We start from the raw sequence: 15,568 nt of genomic DNA, 5'->3' as shown, positions 1-15,568 counted from the left end.
TTCTGAGAATGGACCATTATGTTCCTCACATTCACAAGCTTGCTCATTACTCTGTTACTAGCACTCACTTTATTGTACCTCACCTATACAAATCAAAGAACTCTTGAGATGCAGTCTATAGCATTTTAATTGACAGTTAAAAAGCTCTAAAGGAAAATATTAAATATTTCAAGATAACACTTTTCAAAATATAGTCAGAAAATAGCATTTTTATTGAACTTTCTGGGTTTTTTATTTTGCATGTTTCTGTTTCAGTTGATTGAATATTTAGGACTATGCTCTCTTTGCTTAATCCTGATTTTTTTTATTTCTCTTTGTTATCTCTTAAGCATGTTTCTTTTCTGTTGCTTGTAGCGTGACTTATGGAATCAGCTGCAAATAACACAGAAGTAAATACTTCTTATGTCACAGAACCTGACTTCTAAATATAATGTAAGTAAAGAAACCTATGAAGTATCTCCTAAATTTCCAATCTCATGAAAGAATATGAGGTATCGACACAATTTTGAAAGACTAATATTTTAATAACACAAGTTACATTAAAAAGAAATAAACCTTGCAACAAGAGAAATATTGGTGTGCATTAAGAATGTCCAAAAATGTAAAAGAGTCATTGTAAGTTATTTTAAATTAAACATGAGGATCTAAAAAATCTAAGTTCTGATCAACTTCTTTCCTGCCATAAAAGTTGCAATGAAATTTTTTGATTAGCTCCTGCCATCTACTGCACAGTGGAGGAAATACAGCATAGAAATGAGAAAACTGTCAAATACGGGTATTTGCTGACAGTTCAACAGAACAGAAATAATCCATAAAATTAGGGCTATTTTTTTTTCTTTTTTTCTTGTGTGTGTGTGTGTGTGTTGAAGATAGGACACAAAGGAGGAGGAAAAACATTTGTTTTGTCTAGTGAGCTGATGAAATTTGATTGCAAAGATCTGGTTCCAAGAAAGCTGCCGCAATGTACTTTATACAGCTTTGTAGTATGCCAGCTATTAAGGGAAACACTTACTAAATCAGTTAATCACTTGCGTAAGGAAGACTCCTCACCACAAGAAAGGCACTGAGGTGCTGAAGCATGTCCAAAGAAGGACAACAAAGCTGGTGAAGGGGCTGGTGCACAGACGTTATGAGGAGCTGCTGAGGGAGCTGGGGTTATTTAGTCTGGGGAAGAGGAGACTCAGGGAAACCTTATCGCTCTCTACAACTACCTGAAAGGAGGTTGTAGTGAGGCGGGGTCGATCTCTTCTCCAGAATAACTACCGCTAGGACAAGAGGCAATGGCCTCAAGTTGCGCCAGGGGAGGTTCAGGTTAGATATTAGGAAAAAATTCTTCATGGAAAGGGTGGTGAAGCCGTGGAACAGGCTGCCCAGGGAAGTGCTGGAGTCTCCATCACTGGCAGTGTTCAAGAAATCTGCATATGAGGCATTTAGGGACATGGTTTAGCAGCCATGGAGGCGACGGGTTTACATTTGGACTTGATGATCTTAGGAGGCCTCTTCCAACCATAAAGATTCTATGATTAACTAAGTTAGTAGTTTGCAGTTACATCCGAATCGAGGCTCTGTTCGGCACCTCCCAGCTGACTCCTTCACCAGCAAATGCCTCTTAAATGGGTAAAGGATAAGTGACAGCAGTCACAGAACCGTAAGAGTTTAACTTAGTGGCCTCTATCTGGATTATGTCATACAGGAATTTGAACCTCTTGCATCAAATGGAGAAACCTTATGAGATCTGTATTTCCTCCCTTTCTGGTAAATTCCTGGGGAAGTTAACATGTTTAAATCTGGGGTGTGTTGGGAGAAACACAGTGAGGCAAATCCTCATGTTTGCGCTTCATAACACTCAAAATGTTGTTGAAAATGTTGTTACTCAAACTATTATTTGCATGAATAAGATTTCCCTGTGAAAGTCAGCACAATCCTAAAAGATTAAGGAAGAGTGCAGGTCTATCTGCTCAGTAGGGTTTTGTTTGTTTGTTTTTTTAGAAAACTTACTTTTCCCACATACCGTGTTTCATCTGGCCGTATAGAATGACAAAGAATATTAATTGGAGAAGATATTTAATATGTGGGAGGAATTATGGCCATTTTATGTAGCTGTGCAGGGCAGCAGGGAGGGAAGGCAAAAAGCAACCAAGGTTGATGGGAATCTTAGCCTTTCACTTACAATATACTTACACTATACTAAATTATCAGTATCCGATGTCACATGTCTCCATTTCCCATGTTTTATGATGAAAGATGACTGTGACTGAAAATTTAACCTGAGGATTCCTTCTAGGAAGTTTTCCACTGGTCTTGCATCATGCACTGCAAGCTTGGGAGAGATCTTAGAATTTTTAATTTTGTGTTGCAGCTCTTTGTCCTGCATCATTAACGGGTGATTACTATGTAGAAGAGATTTCCCTCACCTTTTAGGAATCTGAAATCAAATGTCATTTTATACCTGTGTTTCAAGATGTTTCTCGGACTCTATTCCTAGGAAACAGTATATATAGGCACTGGAAGAATATGCCTGTATACATCAGCTGCACAAGGGTAACTTCTCTTTGGAAGTAGACATGATGAAATTTAATGATAATTTACCTTAAACTAACTTGTGCAAATGTGTTCAGGGAAATGTTTGTGAATGTAAAAATGCAAAAATGTTTTTCATATTCAAAATTCAAATGATTTTAGTGATTCAAAGCTTACCTAGCTGTGAGTGTATAGCAATTTTACTTTGAAAGACCTCACATTTGAATAGGCTTTTTGCCCAGAGCTTTGAGGATCTTTCCTTCTTAGATTGCTATCAACATTCCTGGTATTTTTTTGAACTTTTGCAACCTATCCCACAGCTCAGTTTCTGATCAAACTCCTATTTTCTACAACTTATTTAAGTCTTATAAAGCTATAAGATCTGTAGTTGTATATCTGTTGTGTACAACACCTTATAAAGCTGCATAGCTGTATGATGATACCAAATTCCTCACCAATGGCAACTCTCTTACGGAGAATCTTTCAAGAGACCTTATATACGTCTTGCGGAACGGCTCTCTTCCCACTTTGTTGCATTAGATTTGATTCCTGACAGGCCTTCACTCATGATATTAATTCCTGGTATATATTTATATGCTTCTTTGTTAAGGAGAAAGTACATCTTCGCTTTCAGATTGCTTCCTGGGTTCCTCTTCACCATCCAAAAGGAGAGAGCAGAGACAAATGAAGGAAGAAATGATATTACAGACCCATTTTGTTGTTGAAGAGGCTGAAATACAGAAGTTTGATTACCCACAGGCTCTTGGAAAGTACAGTGTAGCATCAGAAGTAAAGTTTGTGTTACCAAAAATAAGTTTATGTACATGACTGAGTCATATTTTAAGAGGTTAAAAGCTTTGACTCTAAAAGCTCTTTGTATCAGAAGCACTGCCTTCAGCTCTATTTTTAAATTGATTTTTTTCCTTCAAAGCACAGGAGATTACATATCCATTATATATATCCATTATAGCATTTCAGTCTATGCTTGGGGCAAGTATGAAAGTTTCATTCTCTGCATCTGATGACACAAAGTCATTCCTTTGACTGGTAAGTCTTTGCCTTGACATGCTCAAGAATCAGGGCAAACAATAACTCAAGCCAAACAATAACTCCCTGGATTAGCTTTCTTTGTCTCTCTGTCTCTCTTTAGCAGCTGATAATTTAAATTGCTGCAGAAATTTTCTTCTGAATGATTTTGGTCTTCCAAATGAACAAATTACTGGTTCTTTTGGATGTCCACAGTCATTCTCTTTTTTTTCTTTTTTTTTTTTTCTCTCCTTAAAAGGAAAATGAGAGGCATTAGAGGTAAAGCTCTACGTCAGATGGACAGAGTAACCATCTGTCTCTTTTCTGACATCTAAAACATGGTCTGGCTCTGACCATCATGGTTTCATGAGTCATTGGCCGGGGAGTGTGTTAGTTAGCTTGTGAGCCTACATATCTGACAGAAGGTTACCAATCTGTTTGAGTTGTTTTCACTTCTGGACTGAAAAAGCCCAAAGCGTTTCCCTGCAGGAGTGAAACACTGCATGTGTTTCACTGTGCCTTACCAAGCAGGCAATGGTGAACTTTACTCACCAAGTGTTCCAGGGTGTCTTCTAGTCAGATCATTCTCTCTTGTGGCACTACATATGTACTTGTTATATGTATATGTACTTGTTATATGTTATATGTACTTGTTTTCTGAATTAAACACAAGATGAGAGAAAAAAAGAGGAACAGTTATACATTTTGAAGGCAACAGCTCTGTTCCCCAGATGCAAGAAATGCAGCTCTGCCATGTCTGACAAAGGAACTGTCACCAGATAGATAGAACCATTGGTAGAATGCCCCTTCTTTTTTTGTTTCCTACCCTTTTTAGCTGAGGGCTATTATTAAGATTGGAAGCTGTTTGAGAAAAAAAAAAAAAAAAAAGCAGGACAAAGGCATAGTCACTTTTCATGTTCTTTCTTATGCTATTTTTTATTTCTTGTTCCTTGATATATGTCTTTGTAGCGCTGACTAGATGGACTTTATTAGATGGATGGAGGCAAAACAACCAAAGTAACAAGCTGCAAGGAATACTTGTTTTTTTCAGACAGAGGATTATGTTTTCACTGAATTGGAAATCAAGAGTCATAGACCTAGCAGATTTTATAAATCCAACTAGTAGTCCATTGGCACCTTCGGTAAAAGGTGCTTTTGATATCTGTCTCATAATAACTCTTTTCTTGGAAGGGCAAGGGCAATTAAAAAGAGGAGAGGGCAACAAAGAAATAAAGAGGCAATGTGAGTTCTCAGAGTCATTCTTTATGAAGCTTCATGTTGAAACCACACTGAAAATTGGCAATGTTTCCAGGAAAATTTAGCACAGGAACAGCTTGCAGTAATCTAGCAACAGGAGTTACTATGGCAATAGCTGTACACTGTGAGATTTAGTAGATATAATTTTCCATGATTCACTGTATATTTTTAGCTATTTTTCTTTTTGTTCTCTCCTGCTAATTGCCTTTCTGAAGAAAAGGAAGGACTGAATAGTTAAGTTGTGCCCTCAGAAAAGATAAAGAACTGTCAGCTGGTACTTAAGTAATTCAGCCTCAAATGATCAACCCTCCTGAAGAATTCTTAGGGCCTCTGCTCCAGCCTTATCCGTCTTGTCTTGACCCTTTTAACACTACCGAGTATTCTCTACTTCTTGAAATCCTTTCATCCTCTGCTAGTCTTAATTTCCTTCTCTAGTGCTTCTCCCCACTAATTCACTGTCCAGTCCTTATGAATCACTTTCTGTTTTTGTTATTTTTTTCAGTAGCATCCAACAGAATTCTTTTCTATACTGCCACCTCTTTGTGCTTTCAGCTCAGGAACCTACAAATTTATCTCCCATCTTCTGACCCCTCTCCCTCTGTTCAGCACTCTGTAACCTCTTTGTGGCTTGTTGATAGCTTTAACTGAACAAGACTTTAACATTCCTCTATTGTCAGTCATATTGGTCCAATTCTTGGCGAAGGTCAGATAGACCTTTATACATGACAGAAGGATCATGTAAAAAAAAAAAAAAAAAGGTAAAGATTATTTCCTTTAAAGATTATTGGGGAGGGGGATTGCCTTTTTTTTTTTTTATTTTAATTTTGGAATTCACATGCCACCTTTGTAATGTCTGGGCAACTAGAAAACTACAATAAAACACAGGTAGTCACCATAATATTATCATTTGTCCTTTCTTATTTTTCATCTCTAGCCATTTGTTTGTTGAATCCACCTAAGTCTTAAATAATGACAACACTATTGTGGCTTTAAATGTTTTAAAGTTGGGACTGTTTGCCTACAATATCCTTGTCCTGAGCACAGCTCAAGAAATTGAGGCTCTATGAAGCCTCTAAGAACTTTGGAAGGAATATATAAATAGGCATGGCAAAAATGCTGACAATAAGCAAGTTAGTCAAGGCTGGAGAGGTTTCCAAGGATCTCCAGAGTACTTAGTAAAGGGCCAGAAATTGGATACCAACTGTTTTCAACTCTTAGGGATTTCAGCACTAGCTGCTAGGATCAGCATAACTAAAATAAGCCCACACAAAAATAAGAAAATGTATCTACAAATTAAAGTTAAAAACATACAGACAAATCAGCTTATTAATGCCTAGAATAATTATTCAGTCAAATTTCCAAACAAAACATATAAGAAAGGTCTAAATGTCCATGTATATTCATTAGTAATTAAAAGGACCATAGTGCTTCATTTCAAGACCCAGCTGATTAGTAGCTGGGACTGTGGTGCAATGTTATATGACATAGGTTTACGACTTCGTAAGGCATTTTCCTAACCAGCATTTCTGGGTTTGTTTGTTTTTCCCTTGTTTATAAGGTAAATCATTTCAAGGAAATATTCTTTAAAAAAAAAAAAAAACTTATGTAGGACTTACTAGATACATTGATTTATGTCACAGCAGACAGAGGATGTCCTAATCCGTTTTGTGATATTATCCTTCGGTTCCTTAAAGGTTTTTTTTTTTTTTTTCAGGTTACTCATCCTCCATGAGCAATGAGAACATGGGCATAACGCAAAATAAAAGGAAAAACTTCCAAGTTCTGAGGGTCTCCCCACACATGATTAAAAAGGAAGGATGAAACACTTCATCCCTCAACATAAGCTGATTTTGGACAGATGATTAATACAAAACCTGAAAAATGAGAATTCTTGTCATGAGTATCAGCAGTATTTGGACTACACTGTCTTCTTCGTAGTGCCAAGAGTAACTCCTGTTACAACCTGCTCCGCTGGATGAATGAGCTTCTGTGTTCTAGTGCAGCAGATGGTACCGCAGGACTGTAACTCTTGTTCAGTCCACTGCATGACTTCTCTTCATTGAGAAATAAGGCCTTCTGCAGAGAACCAAAGCACTGCTCTTGATGAAAATTTCTTTAGAAATAGTAGTAACAAATCATTTTTATCAAAACCTAATTTCAATTATCTATCATAAATGTTTTTGATTTTCAATTCGTTAACTTTCAGAAAGACTTAGAACAATATCTCTAGAGTTCTACCAATATTCTTAAAACTGTTCCATGAATATGAACAGCATCTGTCTTTCAATCCACCAAAATAAGGCCCAGCATCCATTGTCAAGAGATTCAAAACTTCTATTTCCCACTGGGTTCTGTTTTTTTCTGACTTGCTCTGATTTCCCTTCTAAGTTGATAGGAACTGTCATCTTCTAACTGTGGAATGTTTTTCTGAGTTACTTTATAAAGATGCTCAAAGACCTTTGATCATTAATGCAGATTTTTTTAATGATTATTGATATTATTGTTCAACAGCGAGACACCTTTTAGTAAATGTCACATATGTAAATAAATGCAACAGTGTAACCTGAGAAACAATCACACAACACTTTCTGCTTCAAGAAACAGCTAATATTCAAGGCAGAAAATCCCTCTTTATTCTCCTTGTTTTATCAGGATTCTGGAGAAAGAAAATACAAGATGTTCTGCCTATTTTGGATAGTTTGCTAAGATACAGTATTGTTATATAGCAAACAGTATCATTTACATTTTCTGAACTGTATTCCCTGAATTATCCAGCAGATGATGCTGATGTATTGCAAACTATTCTCTATTCAATTTTAGTCAGTGGGAAGAGAATCAAATTTGGTTTTGTTTCAGACATTTTTTAAAATTCCAATTGCCCTTTTTAATTCCTGTCTTTTCTAGTACGTATAATTCTGAGCTTCACAATGTGTTGTTTTTTAAGCAGAACTTCTGTTACTAAGGGTTGACTCTTTCAAACACCTACCTATCAATTTTTCATAACTCTCTGGCGTTCTAGTGAGCTTTATAAAACTGTTTCAGAAGTCCTATAGTTCCTATCTACTTCATCAGATGTTGTATTATACAGCATTTGGTTTTGTGATGTTAAGTACTTATTCTTGTTTTTATACTGCAGTAAATATTTGAAGCCAGTTCCTTGTTCTTGAAGGAAAAAAGATAGACATATCAAAAGTAAATATTCCATTCCCATAGATAAAGAAAAGGACAGACCTGAGTCTCTCTAAATATCCCAGGATAAAGAATGATAAGTAAACCTCAGCTCTTCCAATTTTTCCTTAATGTAAGCACATCTTAATTATAAACTATGTGAGGAAGCTTTATGCATACTTTTACTTTGCAATCGATTTGTGAGTTTCTTACTGAGAGAGAGTTGCTCCTAATTTCACAAGAGGCCTCTTTAAAGACCCTGGAATTACTTGCAGAATGAGCATACTACTAAATATACATATCAGAGTCCAAGCTCTTTCAAAAAGAGCGACAGTGTTTGCATGGCATTTATAGACACTGCTTATAGTTTGCTGACAAAAGGAAACCAGGATATAAAGAAGAGATCTGTCAATAGAGATAGAGAAAAGCTTGAGCTCACTTGACTTGCCTCACTCTTGACCTCATTTTTGGAAGCGGTGGTGCCTTAGCGAGCCCTAACCAGAAGCTAGGTAGCTAATTAATATTTCTCTTATACTAGTAGACTAGAATTTGTCCTTCTGGCCATCAGAACCCCTTACAGCTGTGGTACCTGCTTACTCAATTGCTGTGTGGCTAGAAGGAGAAGAGCCAAGAGGAGCAAATTCCATGTTCCAAGGAGGAGAGAAAGACTACAAAAGGGGGAAGTGAGCTGCCTTTCTTTATCCTTTCTTTCTTCCTATCTCTCTTTTTTAACTCTGCTTCCTTGGGAAAAGTGTGGGCACCCGAAGAGCTGGAGAAAGAAGTCTCTTGCTTCCTACAGCTAGCAGGTCTGACTGCCTGTTTTTTTCCAGACTGTGAGGCTGAGACTAATTAGACCATTTGGCTTTTCTTAGACATTTTCCTGCAGGAAGGCTGAGTGGTGCAAGAGAGTTGAAGCTTCTTGTGTCACTCTAAAACAGGCTCAAGGACAGGCAACAACCATTACTGATAGTTGTACTGCAAGAATTGGCAGCATAAAGGAGGTCTAAGAACCGGTAGCCCAGCTGGCAGACAGAATATGAAGCAGACTTAGGAAGAACATAAAATGCAGGATTCAAGGTGTAGGCCTTAGATCATGTATCTCAGTAACAGTTGGGGGAGAAAAAAAAAAAAAAAAAGTGCCAAAATGTGCTAGTAAACCAGCAAGAAATCATTTTAGCAGAAGCATATTTAGTCATGTAAGTCATATAGGCAGGCTTCCCAGGTTGGTCATTGTGAAGTTACTGAGCAAGGAAAATTGCAAGCGAGCAGCAGGTCAAATACTGTTTGAAAAAAATTTCTTTGAATAGAGAACACAGTCATCATCCTATCTCTTTGTATTTCCCTACTGTCAATAAAACCAAACACCTGTGTCACTGTGTGTGAGGAAGAGAAGAAGGGAGAGAGAAAATAGAATGCTTTAGCCAAACATGTCTTCTCTTCTGGACAGCAGTCCTGGCCAGCAGTCTGCCTTAAACATGTTTTTGTGATGTTTGGGTCCATCTGGATGTATGACAGCTTCATGCAAGTGTAACAAAAGATTCTGCATTAGTGTTTTGGAGGCATAATATACATAATAATTTGCACTGAGTGTGTCAAATGGGCTTCTCTAGCAATCCAAGTAAGGCCCTGTCACATGAAATAGCAAAATCAGTAGTGCAAAAAAAAAGTCTGCCTTTCTCCACATGTATATTCCACAGTAGGAAGCCATAATACAGGAAGTAACTTGATTACTGTGCACAATACTTGCCTCTGTGAAACAAGAAAGGAAAAAGCTTCCTATAGAAATTTGAAAGGATGGGAAAGGACTGAGAAAACACACATTTAGAGAGGTTTCTTAGCCTCTGGCAGGCAACAGTGCCATTGAACTGAAAACAGAAATATTGGAGAATTGGATCTGTTTTGTGTTATTTTGAAATTTGGTACAGCCTGGAGAGGAACAGATTTTTTGTGTAATTGAAAGGAATTTTAACATACAAGTACAGCTGGATGAGGAGAAAGAAGCTGCTGGTTGCTGCAGCTTAACTTGATAGAATTTGTCAGAAATGACTTTGCTTGCTGTGGTGAGTGAGCACAGGAGACATTTGATTGCTGCTGCAGATGCTGTTTTTAATTCTTTGGAGACGTTAGTTTGGGAGGCTGAGCTTTATGGGGTCTTGTATTTAAGTAACTTGGAACAATAGTTTGGGATGTTGTTGGGAAAGCTAGATTTGGAGCGCATTGATATGTGCTCCAAATGGAAGAAATGTTGAAGTCAGCCTGTGTAAAGTGTTAGATGGCATGTGTGCATTGAGACTGGGTATTTTTTAGTTTAGTTGAATAGATTTGCATTAAAATGGTTTAGATTTGTGCATACAGTCACAGGTTCCTGGGCTGTATGCTTGAATGTGGGAGACCTTCCTTTTTAATAAAGATCTAGCCAAAGGTGATAGATGGTGAGAAATGAAACGTATATTTCCAAAAGATAAATGGGAAGGCAAACGTCCAAGAGATGTCACCAAGAACGGTTAAGAACTCCATAATGAGAAATCAGTTTCTCTCAAGGTGTTATTTAAAAAAGAAAAAAAAAGAATTTTTACAGAGAAAATGTTTTATGAAAACATCCAGTTCATATCACTGTCATTTTAAGCAGTGCACATTGAAAGCACACACACCTACGACTTATTAGTATGCAATCTCTGCTTCTGTAAATAGCTTAGAAATTTGTTTGACTAATGATTTGGGACTGCATGATACATATCTGGGGTTGGGAAAAGTTGAGACTTTAGGGAGTTTGCAGCAATTCAGATAGGAATTAAATATTTGAATATGATGGCTGGGAATACTGGGAAGGATTATAAGTATTCTAAACAGTTTAGTGCACAGGAAATATTATGCACAGACCTACAAACTGCCAAATAGAAAAATCTGATCAAGTGCCATTTTCTTATGGATAAACAAATTAAAAACATAATACTCTTTTGGGGAATGGAAAGGGACAGTATAGCGAAAGTAGGGCATGATGACAGTTTCTGTCCAGTTATGTGGAATATTTGGAAATGAATGGCATACACATTTCACACTGTGTTATTTTTGCTTCAGTGACTAATAGGCAAAGTAAAGTTCATCCTATGATTTCAGCTATAGCTGATCTGACCGTCATGGAAATATTTTGATTTCAATAGTGAAGCCCTTTGTTTCCAGACAAAGGAGCTGGCATAGATGGAAAAACAAAGGTGCTTTCTTTACCCTCTTGAGGTAAAGACATACAACTTACAACAGAGAGCAGTTGTGTAGGAAAGTTGACAGGGTTAGATAATGGAACAAGAACAAAGAAAAATATTGAAGAGAAAAATAGTTAATGAAAAATTAAGGAAGGCTTAGGAGATTTTTGAAGGCAAAATAGTTTGAGTAACAAAACAGACTTGGAACCAGCTCCCACAGCACCCAAGTTTCAAGAATGAGAGTTCCCAAACGTAGCAGATGTCTTTGAGCAATATGCTATTCTTCTGTTCATAGCAAATATGCAGTTGAGGAGAACACAGAGTTATAGCAGATGCAATAAGTGACAGCTTTCCCACAGTATGTAAGATGACACTGGCAACATGAAGCTTTTTTGATCTTTGAATATTGCCATACGGTATGCAACTTCATGGGATAACTATTAGAAAAAGGAATGCAATACAATTTTACAGCACCTATTCAGTTTTCAGTTGATGATGAGCTTTTAGCTCATGCCTGCTAGCCTAATATAATTTAGCTCAGCATGTGCCTGTTAGCCTAATATAGTTGTAGCAAATTCAACATAGCCTTCCTTAATGAAGAAGATTTTGGAGAAAGATAATGCATGGACAGCTTTTCTTCAAAATATTTTGCCAAGCTGCACAAAAATTTCCTACTGAAGTTATTTTCTGCAGTTTTAGTGAACCAGTGTACCATGAAATTTGTCTGCTTGCTACTGACATTTTTTTGTATTTTTAAAGGAGTACCTAGTATATTTTTACTTTCAAATAAAAATAAACAGAAAAATGTTAGCACCACAGTAACTCCAGGGGTTATTACTGGAATGGCATGTGCTCCTGTGTTTGCTCTGTGTATCATAAAGTATCACAGAGGACACAGAAAATAAAGTCCAGATAGAGAAACAGTTTAAAGCAAAGGGATAGGGCCCAAAGGGAGCTGAACTGAAATTCCTATTGCACTTTGATTTGACAGGTCAATGTTTTTCTACCAGGCCTAATTTTAAGTAATTTGCATGGCACCAAGGAAGTTTGTATACACTATATAACAGACAATCTTTTATGAGCTGTCGTCTTCCACTTAAATTTTCCTGATATTTGTGAAGTTCTGTTGAAACGACTACTGCGAATAAAGAGCTAATCAGAAAATACAGAAACAGGATCAGAGAAGAATTGTCTTCAGTTTATTTACATGAAAATTTCTGGATTTTCACGGAGAATTTCAGTGAATATGGCTTTTGTTTTTTAAGATCTCCTCTAAGTACAGTGGAAAACAGTCTACAAAGTGTTGCAGTCATATGATTATGTATTTGTCTATAGCTGGTCACTGGTGATGACTGTATACAGCTTTTATTTCTGGCTCTAACCTGTGCAAAATGAGGCAGTCAAGTATGATGCTGCCCTATGATAACTGATTCTATTCAGGAACACATATGTAATGAAGGATTATGACTTGTTATGGAGATTTGGGGTTTGCAGTCAGCAAGTGAATGAATCTGGTATTTTACAGCACTGTTTGAAATTAAAAATAGTGAAGAAAGCATCTCTCAAGAAATGAGCATTTATGATTGTTTTGATGAGTGGGCAAAGTAGTATGGAGCAGTAATATGGGTGCCTTATTGCAGACACTTCTGCTATGTCATTCACTCAGAAGTGTGTGACTTACTGACTGGTAGCTTATTTCAGCAGGTATAGTTAAGCATTAAACTTAGAATTGTGCAAGCAAAAGATGCTGTCTTGAAGAGTTGAAGTGTGTATGCAAGCTGATCATTGGTCTGGGATCAGATTTAGAGACAGAGGAGATATGCAAACATGTAAGATGTTTTAAAGAACTACTTAAGCACATCCAGAAGAATTATATAAGACTTGTAAGGAGACCTAAAATTACATTTGCAGGAGGTTGTGTGTGTGTTAGTTGACAAGCATTTCTTCTAATGATAATGATGCCTTGCACGTGCCTGATTTCTGACAGATGTTGCTCCCTCCCTGGTGTGAAGGAGAAAGGGTAAGAGAATACCTGGAAAGGTGCTGTTTCCTTCTTTCCTAACTGGACAGGAATCAATTGTTAGGAAAACTCTTTTAAAGCAATTGTTGATTGTTTGTGGGTTTACAGATGACCCAAGCATATGTGATTGTGATGACAATTTATTCATTGATGGGTAGGTACAAGGCCTGTATATGTGTCTGTAGGTGTCCCAGTGGAATTCAGAGCTTTATGATTTAGTTAACTGCATCCAGTATAAGGGAGAATACTTAGTTCCTCTCAGTAGGATTTTTGACTTCCCACTCCACTTTAGTCATAGTGGAATGTTTGATAGAACTTTAAATTTTGTGTGAGATTATAATCACACCTTCCTTCCTTCCCTGCCTATGTGGCCCTTCAGTATTCCAATCATGAAAATCAACCTGACATTGCAGAGCTCCCAGTTATATTAAATTCTCTTTATCATGCAGTACTGACATTTTTGTACTTGTTTCCTAGGTTTTAGGATTAGGAGATTAACAAATGAAATTGTTTTTCTTTTAAAATTCATTGACACATCATGTGTGTCATACACTGCGTTCAAACACATTTTTTCTACCTACTGCTGTTGCCAATTTTGTGTCCTCGTGGCTGCTTCTCCAGTGAAAGATTAGCACTCATCTATCAAGTACAGCAAAAATGCAGCAAGCTGCCCTGTTATCACTATGTGATTGACTTAATCTCTGCTTTTTCTCATGGAGTCACCAGCAGCTCACCTTCTTGCAAGAGCTCCTATCAGGAATTTCCTGCAATTTTCTGTTCCATTTTGCCAGATGTTCTTCAGTAGGTGGGTTGCTGAGAGTCTAACACCTGTTTGATAAGTCAAGTGTTTTCCAGGTGTCTTTTCACCTCATGTCTTAAACTGCCAGTCTGCTATATAGATTGCTAGTCCTTCTCCCTTAACCCCTACCAATGATGCCTGAATCTAGCCATCCAAGGAATATTAATTTGCTCCTATTATACCTAGGCCTACACTTCAATTCCAAGAACGTATCTTAGCCAGTACTTCCATTGCCTTGTGCCCTATGCACACAAAATCTCTTTCAATTAGCAAAGACGAAAACAGCTCATCCAATGCTGGTCACAACAGTTGTTCCCTCCTTGTTCATGCACATGGCAGAGAGCTGATCTTAAGTGGAAGGCATCACAGTTCCCCTCCAACATACAATGCTAGATGCTTTTACTCCAGATTTTGACACACCAACTTATGCAGAATATCTGCTTTTCTGCCATTACCACACACACCAAGCACCAGATCTGTCAATGACTCCAAGGATCAAGCTCTGTAACAATCTTTTCCTCCAAAGTCTATGACATACAGGTTGCTTTTACATGGACTATTCAGAATCATGGAACCTCAGCCCATGAAATGAAACAAATCAAATAAAAACTCACCATATCTCTTCATTTCCAAGTAGAGGATCTGCAGCTGGGCTCTCAGAAAATCCTGTTAGCTGGGCAATGACCCATGATGGTCGCTGATGATATCTTTCCTTTGCTGTTGACAGGCTTCATTGTAAGTCAGGTGATACCATCTGCTAGCAGCTGATCATTTTGTTTCCAGATTAGTAATAAATATACACACGAGCAGCAACCTAATACAGAATATTGAGGCACATAACCATTACACAAGCAGTGGAGTCTGCTTCTCACCTCTCTGCTTCCTTGAAGACAGGGGGAAATTGCAAATTGTCTCAGTGGGAACTGGTGGGGAAGAGGCACAGGTGGTCTAGGCAGAGCAGAGCTCATCTGGATTACAGAGGACAATGCAGAGCATTTGCCTAGTTTACGGATACTTTTATAATACTGGAGGATCTTTGTACTCAATCATCTTGGCCTCAGCAGCAACATCTCTAGAATTGCAGCATATAATGCTGCTAATAAATTACTCTTCACTGCTCTCATTGCTAGATGATTAAAGGAACACATTTGTCTGGACTATGTTCAAGATGAGCATTCTCATCTCCTGGGAGGCAGTTATCCATTCATTCTTCTAGGAACAATAAATTGGGTGGTGAGTAATCTATCCTTTGAAATGTGTAAAGAAGCTGTTCAGACAGTACAAAATATGTTTACCCAGCAGCATCAGTTGGATGCAAGCCAGGTTCAAGTGGCATTTGTTACCAAAGCCACATGAAGGTTAGCCTCTAACTCACTTGTGTCTCATTCTGCTTGTCACCTTTCCCCTTGGTTTTGCTCTGTAGGAGGGCAGAAGGAGGAGGATATAGCACACAGGTAGATGCAATCACTGGTAGGGAAAGGGTTAGGGTGGATTTGCACAGTAGCATATATTTAATATGGTGTGTGTACCATGCGAGACACACTGGGGGGAAAGATAGAGTCAGATTTTGTTATGCTA

The sequence above is a fragment of the Tinamus guttatus genome, unplaced genomic scaffold (assembly GCF_059628265.1).
Source record: "Tinamus guttatus ecotype Peru unplaced genomic scaffold, ASM5962826v1 Tinamus_guttatus_pri_ptg000240l, whole genome shotgun sequence".
Taxonomy (NCBI): Eukaryota; Metazoa; Chordata; class Aves; order Tinamiformes; family Tinamidae; genus Tinamus; species Tinamus guttatus.
The sequence above is the reverse complement of the archived record's forward strand: the minus strand, read 5'-3'. Positions refer to the sequence as shown.